Source organism: Anser cygnoides, chromosome 2, assembly GCF_040182565.1.
Source record: "Anser cygnoides isolate HZ-2024a breed goose chromosome 2, Taihu_goose_T2T_genome, whole genome shotgun sequence".
NCBI lineage: Eukaryota > Metazoa > Chordata > Aves > Anseriformes > Anatidae > Anser > Anser cygnoides.
Genome location: NC_089874.1, coordinates 163,575,147 through 163,592,392, shown reverse-complemented (window position 1 = coordinate 163,592,392; position 17,246 = coordinate 163,575,147). Strand labels below are relative to the sequence as shown.

General features: G+C 47.2%; 1 protein-coding gene across 50 annotated transcripts in view; it reads right to left on the bottom strand.

Annotated features, from left to right (window-relative positions):
* SCRIB (scribble planar cell polarity protein) overlaps positions 1 to 17,246 on the bottom strand; it is a 121,192-nt gene that overhangs the window by 98,117 nt on the left and 5,829 nt on the right. The gene's annotated exons all lie outside the window — the stretch shown is intronic.

The window sequence follows — 17,246 nt, the reverse complement described above, 5'->3', positions numbered from 1 at the left end:
CTCTTCTCCTGAGGGCCCCAAAGTGCAGTCACTGCACAGATGAGAACCCCAATTAAGGTCTACAAGAGACAAGGGTGAAAACCTGAATTTAATGAGTTTAGCTTAATGATTTATTTAATATCTCTATTATCCTACTGCCCTTCTCCTTCCTGTGTAGGATGCAAAATGAACAGGTACCGTACGAAACACAGAACATCAGGCATTCACATACTCCCATCATGAGGAAGTCACAATAAAGTAGCTCACAAGCAGACCTGACAATGTTTATGAGTATGGTTCAGAGAAGCCAACAAAGGAGAAACATAACAGGACTTTCAGACTGAAGTCCTGTCCCTGCTGTCATAAACATTCCTGCTGTCCAGTACCCAAGACATCAGTCCCAGGTTCCTACAACAACAGGGAAAACATTTGTGCCACTTGTACTAGAAAACGAGTGAGCAAACTATCTGTAGGGCCCAAGTAACCAAGAATTAGAAAAGGAAAGCAAATTCCTTTCTAGAAACATCAGTCATAGAAATGTTGACTCAAAGGGACCTCTAGAGGTGTGCTAGTCCAATAACATCCAATGTCTTCACACCTACTCTTGTTCTCAGAAGTGAATTACATTACCTATAAGAAGTAAATTAGAACATTCATCCGTCATCCTCTTTTAGACATAAACAGCCTCTCAGTATGTTTACTAAACATAACATACTATAATTATTAACTTGACAAATCTTGCAGCTGCTTCTAGCTATTGTTGGTCATAGGATATAGGACAGGATGGAAACCAAGGCTGCGGCGTTTGCTGTATTTCCTGGATTGTTTTAGAATGGCTGGGAATAACAAACAAACATTATTAACCTGATGCAGAAAGAGACAGTTTCAAGATGTTTACCCATAACCTACAAATAGATCAAGGCAGACTGTTACACGTGTAATAACACTGAAGCGAGACTCTGATTATGTGTTTGGGTTCTGCCACATCACGGATGAGTACTAGAGATGAGTTATCTCTGACAGCTTTTGAGTTTTAGATGACCAAACCTTAAAAGGTAATAACTCAACCCACGATGAAAAAGAAAATTGAAAAGAAGCTTGGTGAAAACTCATGTCTATGTAGTGACAAGGACAAGCCACTTCTAATCCATGTAATCACCTTGTCTGTGCTAAACCAGACGCAGAAACGTAGTTACACTAAGCAAGAGAAAATGCAATCTCAAACTTATTTACAGTTCAGAAAACAGGTTCAGAGAGTCAGGGCTGCCTACACAGCCTCACTGAGAAGGACCAAACAAGAATTTGAGGTCAGAACCTTCTTTCTCAGTTACCTTTCCAGTAATCCGTCTGTATAAAAGGCTGCTGAAACAGACTTGCCCCAAGAACACTAAGGGGGTATTGAAATTCATTCAGTTTGGGGTGGGAGGGCACCCACAGCTATCACTCATAACACTGCAAAACACAGTAACACAAGCCAGACAAGGGACGGGGAAGGAAGTAAAGGCGATGCAGAACGTGACTGTGAAAAGATACACAGACAATGACGAGAGCTGCTCACCCCACCAGACCGGCTAACGAGTTCTATGCACCTGGTTTGAGAGCTTCTGCGCTGCAGACCCAAACCCCTGCTGTTTCCCACAGAGGCGTCTCAGCCAGGAGGCACTGCTGGGCGCGTGTGCAGGGTGAGGGATGGCACAACACCGCCGCTGCTACACCGAGGCTGTCGTGCTTCCACATCCCCCCCCCACATGGAGCAAGAAATGCTCAGGCTGAACAGCACCAATACTGAATACTGTACTGCTTTAGGACATCGGGAGCATGAAAAGCTTTATCAAGAGAAGAGTAAATTCGGTTTGACTTTGAGCAGCATAAACTCTTTTTAATTCAGTTTATCTAACGTAAAATCAGTTTAAGAAAAAAGGAAGTAGGTGAAAGTCTAAATGACAGCAAAGCCTCAAGCCAGAGCAGGACATTTAGAGACTTGATTTGCTATTGTTTCTTAGATCCTTCTCCTAATTTTAGAATGTAAGGAAATTCCAGGCAAGACATTGTGTTGACCTGCTAGAGTCTGCAAGTTAGAAAATAACAAAGGGAACGGAACATCTATAGTGCAAACTTCTAGTGCTTCTGGCTACAGGTTTTAAACAGTCTCAAATTAGATGTGCAGACTTTAAAAAAAAAGAATTTACTAAATAAAATCATGCTATACGTTGCACTGCAGGATACATGGGAAGTATTTATTGACACAGTAGGGATTTAAAAATAGTCATCTGTGGAGGGAACTGCTAGCTGTGAACAACGACTCCTCTTTCGCCTACAGTTAAGTCACTTTCTTAGCTAGGCCATCAAAAAAAAAGCACTTCTTAAAAAAAAAAAAACACGCTTCTTTGGCACAGCAGTTGTATCCATGCAGTTTATCGCAATCTAACAAAACAAACTGCTTGACAGGCATTTTACTAGCATAGCTATGTTACCGAAAATAATCAGAACCTACATGCACACAGACATGCTTTTGAGGCTAAGTGCAGACCAAGCCTCAGAATTAGGCTGCTGTGACAATCTCAATTCTTCACACTCAATTAACTTCACTTCTGGGAGTCATCTACTAAACACAACATTGCAAGATACCTTGTTTTGTATATTGTTTTACACCTATTAAACAACGTGCTTTTTTTCCTGACACAGCCTTTTTTTTTTGGTGACCAAATAAACTCAAAACTTCACAGTACTGACAGACCATTATCAGAGATGTGCAGAAATTTCCATTCAGCAAACACCAAAACATCAGAGTAGCACATCCCGCTCCTTAAAAGTCAGTTAAGCTGGACTTAAAATATATATATATATATATATATATCGATGTGACAAAAATTCAAATTAGTTAGAAGTCATCAGGGGAAATCACAAAAGACAGGCGTAGAATTAGTGTCCTTGTGCAAGAATTAAGACTTTTTATTTGCAAGAAAATAAACAGGACTCAAGTGACCCACCATGTCCAGTCTGACTAGAAAGAACGTGTTTTTAATTCTGTTAGGTAACAGGTACTTAGTCCTCACCGTTAACCCCTTACCAACAGGACTGTGTCAGTGAAATGCTGGCAGCTGAAGCACAGACGCACCAAGTCTGTATTTTCCCTTTACAGACTGCTTTGTTCAGTGCTGTTTTCACTAACAGCACAAAGAGTTTTGCCAGGACAGCTTATCGGTGATTCCATAACTGGCGTAGTACAGACTTAGGTGTCATTACAGTAAAAATGCGTAAGTAGCTAGACGAGCACTGCTGAAACAAATAAACATACGCTGGTTGTTCAGCTGCTGTTCAGAGGTGAGTCTTTCTGCAGGAGGAAACAAAAGTGCGCTTCCCATTTACACTAGCAAAGCTTTTAGGAAAACTATCAAGCAGTCAAGTTTGCTCTTATCTCTACTAAGACTGTAAATTTAGTATGATGTAATGCATGACAACATGATGTAATCAAGAACTGAGAAGACCGCAAACGCTACATCTAGCATGATGCATGCAATTTTCAATTCACTATTTTGGAAACTGGATACTTCAACTCGTAACTCCAACAGCCAGAGTTACAAAACGTGACCGCACAACAGAATCACTTGTGACACTGGAAGAACAAGTTAATTTTAAGATTGTTACTGGAACTAAGAGTGAAAGCCCAAGCAAATGTCTCTTTGGAGACCAGTAATTATCCCTTTTTCTAATCACTGTTAATCATGTTTCATACAGCCGGCAAAAAACCATCACAAATTCAGCACCATACTGTATGTCTCTATTGAAACACATACAACTTCAAGATTTTCTGAGCACCAAAACACACACACACACAGAAAAACCACCAAAGCTGCATGATTTAGATCCTTCCAACTAGAGTGATATAATATCGAAACCACAAGTTTCGATAGAAGAGAAAAACGAATGACAAACTTTCACAGTTTACTAGCAAACCAGAAGCCCAAAGACCACACAGAGCCAACATGGGTTAGTGAAACAAGACTCTGATGCAGAGGAATTCAGCCAGCTCAGAGTACGATGGAGATTACGACACATAAAAAAGGGGCTCGACACAAAGATGTGAGGGTATAATACATATATTGATATATTAACAGCGTAGCTGGGTAACTGGGTGGGAGGAAAGGTTTTTGTGAATCAGAATATATTACTAAGACATTTTATTGTTGAAATAAGTGAATGACTACAGGATGCCTAAGATGGAAAGCAACTACAAAATTGTCTTGCAAATACAATTCAGGTGGCGTAAATTTTTAGAATATCCAGAGCAGTGCTACTGCAACATAACAGACTGGAAATACATAAGCCGGTGCTCTCATTAATGTACTGGCAGGCTGAAAATTAGTGAAAAGTATAAAGAGCCTCTAAAGCACTTTAAGATGAAAGATAAATAACTTCACTGCTCAAAATTATAACGTTGCAAAAAATACAGAAAAATATGAAATACAGGCTCTGCAGCATGTTTTCAGCAGTGACATCCTCATTCAGGAGCCCCTCTAAAGACAAAATCTGGCAAACACTTGAAAAGTCACTCGAGTTTATCTATGATTCTGAAATAAAATTTGATTACTTCAATCTCTTACAAAACAAGACAAACTAGATCCATGGGTTTTTCAGTCCAAAGGGACAATGAAGTAATATCCCCCTAATATCTTGTACCTCACAGACTTTTATCACAGAATCATGAAATCATTCAGGTTGGAAGGAACCTCGGGAGCTCTCTAGTCCAATCTCTTGCTCCAAGGGTCAACTATGAAGTCGGACCAGGTTGCTCAGGCCTTTGCCTAGTCAAATCTTCAAAACCTCCAACGATGGAGGATCAAAAAATTCTCTAGGCCCCTGCACCTGCCACTTAATTATCCTCACTGCGCCTCCCCGTACCAGTCAGAACCTCCTAGTCCAACAATACCCCATGCCTCTCCTACTCCTGCCAGGCACCACCGGGCTCCATCACCTCGATAACCTACTTCCCTGTACGCACTGGCAGGCTGCTACGAAGTCCCTTCAAAGCAGTCTTCTCCATGCTGAAGAAGTCCCTTTGGCTTATCCTGTCACAGCAAGTGCTTCAGCCCCCACACACCTTACCGACCCCCCTCCCCTCACACCAATTCATCCACGCTGTTCTTGGATTGCGGGCTCCGAACTGGAAAACCGGACATGGCATCAAGGTGTGCTCTGTGGAGTGCTAGGCAGAAGGGAATAATCACTTCCCCAGTCTCCAGGTGAGCTCCTAGCGATACACCCAGGAGGGTGGCCTGCTGGCCTTCTTCAATGCCAGGGCATTCTGCCAGACCCTACAAGGAGATGAACTCTAAACATGGGGACAAATTATGGAAACTGAACACCTCTGAGCACAACGTCCAAAAGGACGAGAGGAGGTGACCAAGTACGACATGCAAAGAACATTGTCAACGGTAGTACATGCAACGTGAGGTCAAAATCACAGGCCTGTTTGCATAACCAAAGAAAAAGCCTCAAGCCCAACCCGCCCCCAACACCCTTTTTTTTTTCTATTGGGAAAAGGGAAAGAAGCATTAGCTTCAAACTGAAATATTACCAACAGCCAAGCAGTGAGCCATCCCAACCACAAAACACTCATCTTCAACAGTTAGGTCAGTGCTACTCAAAGAACATTTCCAAACAGCATATTGTGGTTTTACTCAAGACAAACAACAACAGGCTCTAACCGTTTGTGAAAACAAGAAACACTGGTAGCAGCAAATACTGGACCCATTTGGCAGATTCACCTTTGGCTTCCGCTGAGGAACTAAAAAACCTATATATTGAAAAAGTACTGAGCCTCACATACTGATGCTAAGGACCAAAGATCTAGAACTTGTTTCTTGCTCATAATGTGAGGATGCCTGCCATCCCACTTTGCAGAGCTTCTCACCACTGGCATCCACTGCCTCAAGCAGTTCAGTATACGTGAAATGCTGTGCCTCCACGTAATTTATGAGCCTGGTTAGCCTGTGGCTCCTGCTTTGGTCAATGCTGTGCTCTTGCTTAGAAAAGCAGAGTGAACATAGGAAGGAGTAAATACTAACCTGATTTAGAAATGAGCTTTCAGTCTCACATCCTTCATGTATCATGACTGCTTCCTAGCAATGCCGGTGGGTGGGACTAGAGGTGGTGCTGACCAAAATGAAGAGAGGGAGATGCCTAAATCCTGAGAGAGAAGTTTGATGGTCCCCTATTTCCCTCCAACACTTGAGGAACACTGACCATCCAACTCCAAGACTAGCTGCCTCAGCCTTCTCCTGTTCTACAAGAGAAGGAATGGAGCTAGTCACCCCTACCTTCACACACAACCTCTATCAATCAGCTAGAGGCAGACATCCCACTGCCTAGGGATACTAGCATAGAGCTTCCAGAAAAATTAGACAGCACAGTAAGCTTCTAGACAGCCAGTGTCTGCCAAACTGCGAAAGAGCACACAGCAAGGTCAGTAAGTGAAGGATGCAGATTTTCAAACACAGTAGTTCTCTCGAAAAGGCAATTTGCATCGCTGGGGCAGGTCCAGCAGAATCACAGAATGGTTGCAGTTGGAAGGGATCTCTCAAGATCAGCTTATCTGACCCTTGCCCAAGGCAGGGTCAGCTACAGAAGGTTTCCCAGGGCTGTGTCCAGTTGGGTTTTGAACATCTCCAAGGATGGCCAGTTTGCAAACTCACTGGGCAACATGTTTCAGTATTCAACAATGTTTTCAGTTAAAAGAGAAAAAAAATGTGTTTCATTCCATTTAAACTGAATTTCCTCTATTTCACTCTTCACCCATCACATCTTTTTCCTGTCACTGGACACTACTGAGAAGTCTAGCTCCATCTTCTTTACTCCCTGACAGGTTATATACATTTGTAAATTTCCTCTCGGCCTTCTCTTCTCCAGGATGAACAGTCCCAATTCTCTCAGCTTCTCCCTGTATCACAGATGCTCCAGTCCTTTAACCTTAACCATCTTTGTGGCCCTACAGTGGACACAACCTTGTCCATCCATGTGTTTTCTGCACTGGGGAGACCCACTCATATCCTCCAGATATGCTTTCACCAGTGCTGAGCAGAGCACAAGGACCACCTCTAGTGACCTGCTGTCAATGCTCTTCCTATCTGGGGATCAACTTCTTGCCCATCAGGACCCCCTGGTATTTCCGCAAAGCTTCTTTTGGTGGTCATTTCCTTGACTGTAATGGTGTGTGAGATTATTCCTCCCTGGGTGCAGAACTTGGCATTTCCCTTTGTTGAACTGCATGAGACTCCTGTCGGCCCATTTTTCTAGCTGTCATGGTCCCTCTGAATGGCAACACAACCATCAAGTACATGCAAAGTTGCACACAACACATATATACACAGCAAAATCCTAAAAAGCCCTTATAAACTATTGCTTGTCTACAAGAGGTCCTAGAAAATGTCTGAGGCTCCTTCCTCCTCTCTGCAATTAGCATACCTCCACCTAAGTTGCATTTCTTCAGTTTGCTGAAATGGCTTACTCTTCTGAACTTAATCCTGCCTCTGTCTACTTTCATATCCACAAAGCTCCCAGCATTACTACTGAGGCTGTGGCAAAGCCCCAGGACGTGAACAAAAGGTTAATGGAGCTACTGGGTTAGCTTGGAGAACCACAGTATTCAGATAGTGATGCTGGGAATTTGGATGCCACCCCCAAGGACTTCGCTTCTGCTGAAATGCAACGCTTAGCAGAGCCATGCCTCCTTTCTCTGCTCACTTAGTCAGATCAAGAGGTGGAAAATGAAAAAAGGAGAAAGGACAACGAGTGAAGGGATCAGAACAAACCCTTTGAAATACCACTCAGCTATGCCATTTCCCAGAAACAAAATCCTGAGGACAGACCTGGAAAGCCAACCATTCCCCAAACAGGATTAATGGCCGAAGAGCCAGCCCCGCTTGGCGGGGGGACAGCCCCCTCTCCTGCACACATGCAGTGCTGGGTGACCCCTGCCACCACAGCTGCCTGTGCAGGAGAGGCACAGGGGAACTGGCCCCCTGCTTCGGCAGGAAGGGTTTCAGTACAGGAACGACCAAGGCAGCGCGGTAATAAGTGGCAGGGCCAGGGACAGAGACGCATCCAAAACCACCACGCACCTTGTGCTGACTGGCAATGCCTGCCACAGAGGGTGACTGAGTGCATCCTCACTAAGTTTGCAGATGACACCAAGTTGGGTGCATGTGTCAATCTGCCGGAGGGTAGGAAGGCCCTGCAGAGGGACCTGGACAGGTAGGATCAATGGGCAGAGGCCAGTGGGATGAGGTTCAACGTGGCTAAGTACGGATTCCTGCACTTTGGTCACACCAACCCCATGCAACACTACAGGCTTGGGGCAGAGTGGCTGGAAAGCTGTGCAGAGGAAAAGGACCTGGGGGTGCTGGTTGATGCTCGCCTGAACACAAGCCAGCAGTGTGCCCAGGTGGCCAAGGAGGCCAACGGCATCCTGGCTCGTATCAGGAACAGTGTAGCCAGCAGGACCAGGGAGGTGATTGTTTCCCTGTACTCAGCTCTGATGAGGCCGCACCTCAAGTGCTGGGTTCAGCTTTGGGCGCCTCACTACGAGAAGGACATCGAGGCCCTGGAGCGTGTCCAGAGGAGGGCTACGAAGCTGGTGAAGGGCCTGGAACACAAGTCCTGTGAGGAGCGACTGAGGGAACTGGGGTTGTTTGGTCTGGAGAAGAGGAGGCTCAGGGGAGACCTTATTGCTCTCTGCAACTGCCTGAAAGGGAGGGGTGGGGAGCTGGGACTCAGCCTCTTCTTGCAGATAACCAGCGATAGGCCTAGAGGGAATGGCCTCAAGTTGTGCCAGGGGAGGTTTAGGTTGGAAATTAGGAGAAATTTCTTCTCAGAAAGAGTAGTCAGGCATTGGGACGGGTTGCCCAGGGAGGTGGTGGAGTCACCGTCCCTGGGGGTGTTCAAGGAAAGGCTGGGCATGGTGCTTAGGGACAGGGTTTAGTGGGTGACATTGGTGGTAGGGGGACAGTTGCACTAGATGTTCTTGGAGGTCTTTTCCAACCATAAAGATTCTATGATTCGGCCTGCAGCACTTGCAAGCCCAGAGTTACTGCAGCCAAGGCCAGAGCCCTGTGCCTACCCACGACTCATATGATGGAAAAATGAGCCTGTATGCCCCACACCTCCCATCCCACATGCAGAAAGATACATTTTCACAGCCAAGAAAGCAGAGAAAACGTCTTTGGTGCTGAAGCACCCAAGGGATGATGAAAATACCCACTACTTCTGATGCAGTCTGTTCCCCCCTTCCAGGTCTGCCTGATGCCTGAGTTGGTTTCTTATCTCTTTTCTGAACCTTTGTCTTCTTGAGGGTATAGAAGAAAGAGCTTCTGGCCTCTCTGAGGCAGAACCCCAGCTCTCCACTCAACTGCTGCTAATGCAAGGAGACCCCCTTTGCACTCCCCATACTGACGCTAACATAGAGACAGGCATGAAGCCGTCCACATGTCTGCACAGACACGGTTCTTCCGTTTCACAACCCAAACATCAGTCCTGCCAAGGGCACTGTGCCTACTGCCTGGGGATGGGGACCAGGACACAGGCGCCTTTGTTCCCCGGTGTCACCTTGCTGCTCTCTGATGGCCAGCCTCACGCTCCTGTAGGAGAGCCATCCCCACGGTGGCCAGGAGCGGAGGGAAGAGGGCGATGCCATGTCCCAGCTCCTCCCCCATTTTCTCACAAGAAGCAGCAGGCTGCTCGCGGGGGCTGCCTCAGTGCCAGGACCCCTCCTGCACACAGCAGACAGGAGGTGGCTGTCAAGAGCTACCAGCTTGCAGGGACATTTGCCTCCTCAGCCAAGCGTGCTTTAAGCAGACTTCAACAAAATGCTTTATAAAGATTCAGCATTTCTCAAGCTCAGCAGCACTTAGGGGGAGCCAGGTGCATGCCAGAGGAAGAGGAGTCAGACACCCAACTTATACAGCCACAGAGCCACAATGATGTGACACACAGGCCAATGTTTTTGAAATAAGGCAGTGACAACTTATATATCTGGAGACTTCCATATCTAGAGGAACTGGGTCTACACTGTAAACATGGCGTTCACACCAGAATTGCACAAAACCTTCTTGCTTCTGCAGTCAAAACTATTTGGGTGTTCCTAAGTTCAGCCAGCCAAACTGCAAGTCTCAAACATCTCCCTGTTTCCTCAAAAACAACCTGGGACCCACAGGCTGCCTCAGACGCAAAGGCCCAGAGCCAGAGAGGTGTTTGGGTTGGGTGATTTTGCTGCAAGGAGTGAGCAAACCAAGGGTGCCTGAGTAACTCTGCTGCGCTGTGGGGTTTCCCCTCCTGGAGGGAAGGAATGTCATCCAGAACCTTCACAGGCTCGAGAGGTGGACCTGTGCAAACCTCATGAGGTTCAACAAGGCCAAGTGCAAGGTCCTGCGTCTGGGCCAGGGCAATCCCAAGCACAAATACTGGCCGGGTGAAGAATGGATTGAGAGCAGCCCTGAGGAGAAGGACCTGGGGGTGCTGGTGGATGAGAAGCTCGACATGAGCCAGCAATGTGCGCTCACAGCCCAGAAAACCAACCATGTCCTGGGCTACATCAAAAGCAGGTCGAGGGAAGTGATTCTTCCTGCTACTCTGCTCTCATGAGACCTCACCTAGAGTACTGTGTTCAGTGCTGGGACCCCCAGCATAAGAAGGACACAGAAGTATTAGAATGAGTCCAGAGGAGGGCCACAAAGATGATCAAGGGGCTGGAGCACCTCTCTTACAAAGGCAGGCTGAGGGAGCTGGGGTTGTTCAGCCTGGAGAAGACCTTATAACAACCTTCTAATACCTAAAGGGGGCTACAGGAAAGCTGGGGAGGAACTCTTTGTCAGGGAGTGGAGCGACAGGACAAGGAATAATGGCTTTAAACTAGAAGAGGGTAGGTTTACATTAGATATAAGGAAGAGATTCTTCACTCAGAGGCTGTTGAGGCAGTGGAACAAGTTGCCCAGGGAAGTTGTGGATGCCCCATCTCTATAAGTGCTCAAGCCCCTGTTGGATGGGGCTTTGAGCAACCTGGTCTAGTGGGAAGTGTCACTGCCCATGACAGGGGGGTTAGGATTAGATGATCTTTAAGGTCTCTTCTAACCAAAACCATTCCATGATTCTATGATCTCATTATTCTTAGGAGAATTTCAAGTCCAGCTGTCAAACCCTGCTGGTACAGTCCCACTGCCTTCAGCAGGACAGCACATGTTTAATTAAAGGCAGGATTGACTGTGTAGCAGGAAAATAATTGCGATGCTCCTGGTGATTCATGAGCAAGACCAGGGCCTGGTTTCCCATGCTTTCAGCGCTACCATGGGCTGGGGTCACAGGACCATGCAGCAACATTCTGTGTTCATCTCCAACCAGAACAAACACAGAGGACTCAGCCACCACAGGCAGGAGGTGTCATCAGTGAAATACAGCAGCTTGAGCAGCTCCTCAAAATTTTCACAGCAATACCAGGCCGCATATTTGAGCCTTACGCTTCATTCACATTGTCCTGGTTAACATGGGCTTTCCATCTAAAGCATTGCTTATGGAGGCAGCAAGAGACTGTTGTGCGCTCCACTGCCAAGGTGGCAGTACGCTGGAGCACGTGTCAGATCTAGCAGTAGAAGTGTTAACAGAACTGGGGTTCCTCCTCTTACGTCTGTGATAAAAGAAAGAGATGGTCTTTGATGACCGTACCAGTGGGATTGCCTTTGGGGAAGCCAGCTGTATGGGAGAGATTCAAGGAGAGCTGGGAGCAAAAAAAACTACAAAGCAAAGCACTTCAGAGTTGCTCGGCTTTAAGGTTAAACTCAGTCCTACCAAATCACTGTGCTGAAAGCCAGCTCCTTACAGGTGAGGCCAAAGAACCAGAAAGACTTCTATCCCATAGCCGAACAATGCAGGCAGGACGTCAGTCCCAGGACTGTGCAGCTCTCTCGGCAGAGCAGGAGTCAGTCCACTTGAGAAGACCCAAGCACCACCAGACAGCACTAAGATTCACCACCAGAGCAGTAAATTCTAGACAGACCTTTCCCTATCCTGAGGGAAATGATCCAAGCTTGAAGCAAGAAAAAGAATCATTCCCATCTGAAATATAGTGAGGTTTATGGACTTAACAGTAGCAGAGGTCAAAAAAATGATCATCTCCACTGAGAGATCAGAACACCCGCAGTTTGGAGCTTCAGTGGAGAGGCCGCACCCCAGCCTTATAGGGAAGCCCTGATGCCAAGAGAAAGGCAGCAGTACCACCATTCAGGTGTACCCTCACGCCAGGACATTCCTCAGAGATCCCTGTGCCCGTTGCCAGGTTACTCTGTCGGACTTACCTGAGCTAGCATGTGACAAGACTACAGGCAGTGGATATGCATCCATCTGCCATCCCAAACAAGGGATCCCAAATAGCCAACTCCAATTATAGCGGTGTTCCATTCTCCACTCTTGCGCTAAACTAGCTTTAGCCTCTTCTGACCACAAGCACATAATCACAAACACCCAAAAGGCAGCCACCCAGCAGAGTCCCAAGGAGAAGCAGCTGATCCTCTGCAACAGCCAAACACCAGCCACACGAGCCTTTGGCCAGGCTCGCATTTGCAGCCAGACCCCCACGGAGAGGTCACCGTTCCCTAGGGCTTCAGCAAGGACGGCAACGGGCTGTCCTCCAGCCCCCCCCATACATGACATGGGGCCGTTCCCCACCCTCCCACCCCAGGCAGAACACAACATGGAGACACTGGTGTGCAGCTGGGGAGACCCATGCACAGGGGCCTGGCTCCTCCTGGCTCACAGGACAGGACAGCACGCAGCGGCTCCGCGTGCCCCCGCACATACCAGAGCTGGAGAGGAGACCTACGCACAGGCAGGCTGCTCCCTGGCTGCAGGACGCAGCCCTCCGTAATGCAGACTGGCCGGATTTCCGACTATTTAACCCCACATATCAGGCCCTGAGGAATGCATTTCAAATATATAAAAGTACTTAAGCATCAGGGACACATTCCAGCTAAGACAAAGCAAGCTGTCTCTGAGCCAAAGGCGCACCAGCTGCTTCATCCCAGGCATTTAATCGGGGACTGAGGAATGCAGCCCCCTCAGGGGTAGAATGCAGCAACTGTTCGACTGCAAACACCAAGAATGCCCAAGCATTTAATGCAGAAGCAAAGTGAAATCTCTGGTCCAAATGAAATGACAAACTAATTCAGGGCTGCAGAAAGGAAATCCCCAAGCCAGACTTAGATCACCACAATTAACACTTTGCTCTTGCAGAGCTGTGGGGGTTTTCACTGACTGCAGCAATTCACGGTCTTAGAGTGCATCTCAAAGGAAGAAGCAACACCATACAAACCTTAAGCAGACGGGCCCTGCTGAAACCAGAGCACAAGCAGCCTCTACCCTGAGTCCTGTACGGGCGGGCTGGAAGAGTGCCACCAACACACCCTGATTACCCAGTGACATCTCCCACTGAAATCCTGCAGAAACATTCATCTGGAAAGATCTACCGAGATCACTTCATGGGACAGGACTCTGGCGACAGATGAAGCAGCAAAACAACACACCCCAAGTACTATCCAAAGACCTGTCCCTTTTCTTACCAATTCTACCTTTTATCTGTTCCTACACACTCCTGTCCCAGAATGCCAGCCTCTCAGGAATGGCCTTTTCCAGTCTCCACCACTCCAGGCTTACAAAGGGACCCGATGCACCCACCTAGTTCTCTTCTTCTAAACCATCTTCTGACCAAAGAAAGGTCAGGTAGCAATTATAACGAGAAAAGAACAAAATTACTTACCCGTAACGCCACAAATGTTAGCAAAGGAGAACAATGTCAAGAGTTAGACAGTTACCTGTTCCAATTGTTTCAAGTGGGAATGTATTTTCTTGAGGCAGAAATCATATTGCCCTATACATTTACACAACAGACATCTCCAGCACTGCTAGTGACTTTGAGATGCACGATAAAAAAACAACAAAAACAACCAAAAAAAAAGCCAGAGAAAACAAACAAAACCACAAATAAACTCTAATCCTGAAACCGAGAAACTGAGACAAGGCAGAAAACATCGAGTTTATGAATTGGTACAGAGCTGGGTATTCAGAGTATAGCGAATTCTAATCTTGGTGTTCACAGAAGTGCATTTGGTGGACTGAAAATGTTTTTAAGAAGAGTTAAATGTCCCTGTGTGGAAGGAGACTGCAGGAGATTCTCAGACACAAAAGACAAAAATAATTCCTCTGAACAGGAAGAGCACAAATCGGAAGGTGCCAAAGTAGCTCTCTGGGGATCAGCTCAGACACACCGCATTAAATACCTTGAGCTAGAAATGGAAGAAGGCGGAGTCTGAAGCCACAACGGACCTTGCAATGCAAGAGCTCTGCAGGCCACCACATCCCTCTGCCACAGCACACACCATGTCTTACGATCCACCACAATCTTTCATCACTGTGCCCTGCCTCATTCAAGTATCTGTCAGGCAGACAGTGAAGCAATGTTATGAAATCAAGTGCCCAAAGACTGGAGGAAAGCAAATGCCACTCCTATCTTCAAGAAGGGCAAGGAGGACAACCTAAAGAACTACAGGCTGGTCAGCCTCACCTCGATCCCTGGAAAGGTGATGGAGCAGTTCATCCCAGAAACTATTTCCACGCACGTGAAAGAGAAGAAAATCAACAGGAGTGGTCAGCAAGGATTCACCAAGGGGAAGTCACACCTGACCAACCTGATAAGCTTCTACAATGAAATGACCGGCCGGATGGATGGCAGGGGGAGCATCGTGCCCAAAACTCCCTCAGGGAAATGCTGCTGATGTACGGGCTGGATGAGCAGACAGCGAGGTGGATCGATAACTGGCTGAACTGAACGGCCGGGCTCAGAAGGTGGTCAGTGGTGCAAAGTCTAGTTGGAGGCCTGTAAGGCTCAAGAGTACCCCAGTGGTTAATAGTGAGTCCAGTCCTATTTAACAGCTTCATTAATGATCTGGACAGTGGGACAGAATGCACCCTCAGTAAGCTGGCATGAAACTGGGAGGAGTGGTGGACACACCACAGGACTGTGCAGCCACCCAGAAGGACCTTGACAGGCTGGAGAAATGGGCTGACAAGGATCTCAAAAGGCCCAAGTCCTATGCCCGGGGAGGAAGAACCCCGGGCACCAGGGCGTGCTGGGGGCCACCCGCCTGGAAAGCAGCTTGGCAGAAAAGACCCTGGAGCCAGCAGCGTGCCCTTGTCACTAAGAGACTAAGGGTATCCTTGGCTGCATTAGGCAAAGCATGGCCAGCAGGTCAAGGAAGGTGATCCTGCCCCTATGCTCAGCACTGGTGAGGTCACATCTGGAGGGCTGGGTCCAGTTCTGGGCTTCCCGGTACAAGAGAGAAATGGGCATACTGGAGAGAGTCCAGCAAAGGCCTACAAATACGAGGAAGGGCCTGCAGCACCTCTCAAGTGAGGAGAGCCTGAGAGAGCTGAGACTGTTGAGCCTCAGCCCCCTCTGGAGAAGAGGAGGCTCAGGGGAATCTTACCAATGTCTAGAAGCACCTGAAGGAAGGGTGCAAAGAGGATGGAGCCATGCTCTTGTCAGCGGTGCCCGGTTGCCAGCACAAGAGACAACGGGCACAAACTGGAACGCAAGAGATTCCCTCTGATTGTCAAGAAACAGTTTGTTGTGCAGGTGACAGAGCACTGGCACAGGCTGCCCAGAGAGGCTGTGGAGTCTCGCCCCGTGGAGATCTTCAAAACCCACCCGGACATGGTCCTGGACAATGTGGTCTAGGTGACCCTGACTGAGCAGGGGGAATGGACCAGATGACCTCCAGAGGTCCCCTCCAACCTCATCCATTCTGTGATTCCATGAAATTCAGGAATTTCATGGACCTAAAGAGGTTCACCTAGTCCTGCCTTTAGCCCTAAGCATCAGTGAGACACCCCCGAAATTATTCCTGGCAGGTGCTCAGAAAATAGTCAAAGGGAATAAAGAGAGATCTTACATGCAAGCAGATCAGGTAACGATCAAATGATCCGCAGGGCCACTGTGATGCTGTATTTATTCTTTAGAGGCCTGGAACAGGAGCAGGGGAAGGTGAACCTATGCTAGGAGTTGTCACTGAGGAATAAGAAAAATCTCAAAGGTGCAAATGCAGCCGACGTACCCAAAGGTATGGAAGACATTATTGACATTATACTGAGACATATCTAGAAGTTTACACAATACTAAGATGAGCTGAACCCAAAAGAGAGACTGAGCAGGTATTTCCATTGATTCATTGATTCACTTCATTGCACAAAACCAACGAAAGGGAAGATTTGGTAAGAAGCAGCACCGTTTAGGCCACAGCACCAAAACCCTCATGAATCCTTTGTTATACTGAACCTCATCTCCCAGTACGCCTTTTTACCTCACTGTTACACTCCTTTGAACTAAGCTCCTTTCGAGATCCACACAGGGCAACACACCTATACACTGTGCAAAAAGCAAAGCCGACCACACACCTTGGAGCTCACTGAGAAATGACTATTAATGGTCAATTCTTATTTGTAGGCCCTAGAACATAAAATTACTTCCTTCTTCCTCTTTCCTGTTCTCTTGTTTGCATGTCCAAGAGTTGTATTGGCTTTTTTTTTCCATAACTGAGCTTATTCTCAGCTATTACCACTCCAGCACGAGTCCTTACGCCCCTAGTCACCATCCAGGATTTGCAAGACAGAAGGTTACTGTACAGAGAGAGAAGGATAAGGGTGAAATAGGCTGCAGTATTTCAACTTCTGGACAGCAGCACATCCAGAATATCTGGCTTTTGGAAAAATAAAACCACATCCATTTGTACACATTAACTCATATGGCTCCTGAAAGGCACTGAGGAGCATGCCAACTCTGTGCACAGGTCTCACAACAATCAAGTGAAACCAGTTTCTTGGCTAGTTTTGTTAAGCAAATGCAGCTTGCCGTTTTGACAAAGCCTGTGATGCAGAGAATTCACATGCAGGAAAAGAGAAGGTGCCCAGCGCACATTCAGCCCTCGCTGGGCACCGAAGCATGCTCAGTCTCGTTATGGCAGGGTGAAACACTGAGGAGGCCAGTCACTGATGATTCACGGCTCCCCGACTTTCTCAGGGAAGGGCTATTAGCATGCAGAGATTAAAAGGAACAGCTTCACTCCTCCGTGGAAGTAAATAAAAGCCGAGATCCTCCTCGCAAGCCCCAGATGCCAGGAAATTAAAAGCTGCTCTTAATTAGGCTTGCAACGCCCCACCTTGTCTTGGGAAAG